A 2,599-nucleotide genomic window follows, 5' to 3' on the forward strand; every position below is an offset into this window, starting at 1 on the left:
AATTTTGATATTTCATCGAAAACAACGAGTGTCCGGATAGGAACACTTCTACAAGTGCTCAAAATACCTACATAATTGATTTAAAACAATTTTAGATTATTATAGATATCAAACAACACTCCATATTGTACTACTCACCGTAGTTCAGTACCATTTCTGAGTTCAATAAAATATATTGGTCGTTTTACACAATTTTATAATTTTATTAATAACGTTATTAATTATAATTTTAGCATATTACGTCGGTGTGTTAACTTAATTACTTATAACTTTATATGTATTTGAAGCACAAAAAGCTACAATATATAGAATGTTTATTACAATTGGTATAATTATCTATCATTATGTCTTTACAATTCTCCAGACAGACTAAAGAATTTATAAATGCTGCTGATATATATTTTGTTAGTATGTCTATATTTTGTATTTTGTCAGCTATGTTAGTTGTAGAAGAATTATTATCATTTAGATTAATTCTTATGCTCTGTGAGCTTTAGACGAAAATAATTATTTATAATAATAATATATTATAATATTAGGATGTATGTTGAACATAACTTAAATTTAAACCATTTAATCAATCCATTCGTCGATAGTAAGTGTAGTATGTGACGGTAACTGAATTAATAGTATTAAAAAGAAAATTAATACTCTACAGTATAGAAATGAGGTCAGTAAATATTCCAGACATACTAGTCATGAAATTTGGCAGAATAGTGAAAATATCAAGTAAAAGTGTTAATATATAACATTTAACAAGAAATGTAATTAAAATTTTAAGAATTATAAAAAGTATCCAATAATAATAATACACTAATAGTTTAATCGCCACTTAGAAATTGTAAAAATAGTATTAATGAAATAAAATGTTTCCTATTTGCCTTCTCAAGACGTTCAAGAATTCAATAACCCTTAGTTTGGTTAAGTAAGCCTTTCGAACTTTTTGTTTTGATTTAGTAATTTAACCACGATAATCTTATCTCCGTTTTCGGTTAATCTTAACACCTGTTGAAGGCATGCGTTTATTTATTTAATAATTTTTCTGTATTATGAGTATATTTCAGTACAAGGTAGAAAACAGCGGTAAATTTGAAGTCAATTAAATTATAAATCCATTTTATTCCGTCTGGTTGGCATTCGGGTTTTACAGGAATTTATGCTGACTTGAACATACCAAATCCATTAGATATTCAGAGTTAGGAACTGACTAACGTAATCAGTTATTTCAAACAAGAACGCGAAAATGGGGATATATCTCCCAGTAAAGTGCACAAGAGAGGTGAGTATTGATACTAATACATATTATGTTATGGGATTTTACTGGAAATAGTTAGCGTGTTGTATTAGCCCTGAATATTGACATGGGTACTGTAACTAAAATATACCGAAACGTTGTTTTTCACTTTATATAATATTAGATGTATCAAGATCACCTTGATGTAAGCTTTATTGGAAATAAAATATATATGTGTGAAATGTATAAAAAAGTAAGTACTCTTTCCGATATTCTGTTCAGGGTACAATCATAACCTCAATACAACTATTTCAGAGTAAAAATTTAAACTGGAGTATTCCAGGAAAATTCAGGAATGTGCAACTTTTTAGGGGGAAATATTTTTGAATTTGTTACTGGGTAAATGTAAACTAAACGTTGTGTTTTATATTAGCTTTTTTAGAAACAGGTATGAAAAAGGTACTTTTTCAATATGATGAAAAAAATATTGTCATGGAGTATTACGCCTTCCACTTTATCATTGCATATTCAATGCTATCGAATTGATATGAAAGTGGCAAATAATATATAGTCGAGAGAAATATATTATGTAGCCCTGTTTTAGCTTGCAGATACACATAAGAAGAAATTGACAAATGGTGGAATTGTGAACAAAAGTTCGATAGATTAAACAAAAATGCATTCTTGAGTAGCGATCCTGATAGTAAAAGTGACGGAAACAAATTTATTCATATGGACTTATGGCCCAATGTTGATAATTACCAAAATAAAGAGCATATTATGCGTAAAATTTGTGTCTATGGATAAGTGAGTAAATGTATACATGAGCTATATGAAATAATGGATTTCATTTCACTCTTTTGCAAGTGGTATAGCGAATGCGTTGAGTGGAATGTCGTGATTAAGTCGAAAGATTTAGAGGAAGTTGGCCGAATTTTGGAAGGAAATTGTTGTTAGGTAATAATAAAAGGTAGAAAAAAATAAGGCGAATTACAACTCATTTGAAAATAACTGGACAATGAAACGTGAAATTGAAATTGAATATAAAATACGTTACTTGGGAATGATATGTTATACATATTCAATTGATATCTTTAGATTGTCTGCAATTTCATTAAATTTCAATTTATGGTCAGTCAAAATCATTATGTGGATTTTTTAAATGTTTTCGTTGGTAACAAACTCTTTTCGGTGTCCACTGCTTTCACAGTCTTAGGTGCTCATTTCACCACGTCTAACTCTTCCGGAAACTCGGCATCAAGCCAATTTTTGGCTTCAACTGTATTTTTTCCTTCAATTCTTTCTTTATCCATTTTTTTCACAATAAAATAAACTGCTTAGTGTTAGGGACTATCGACAGAAATT

The sequence above is a fragment of the Rhynchophorus ferrugineus genome, unplaced genomic scaffold, assembly GCF_030347505.1.
Source record: "Rhynchophorus ferrugineus isolate W39M unplaced genomic scaffold, kcgeb_rfMv2 rfM8, whole genome shotgun sequence".
NCBI classification, from domain to species: domain Eukaryota; kingdom Metazoa; phylum Arthropoda; class Insecta; order Coleoptera; family Curculionidae; genus Rhynchophorus; species Rhynchophorus ferrugineus.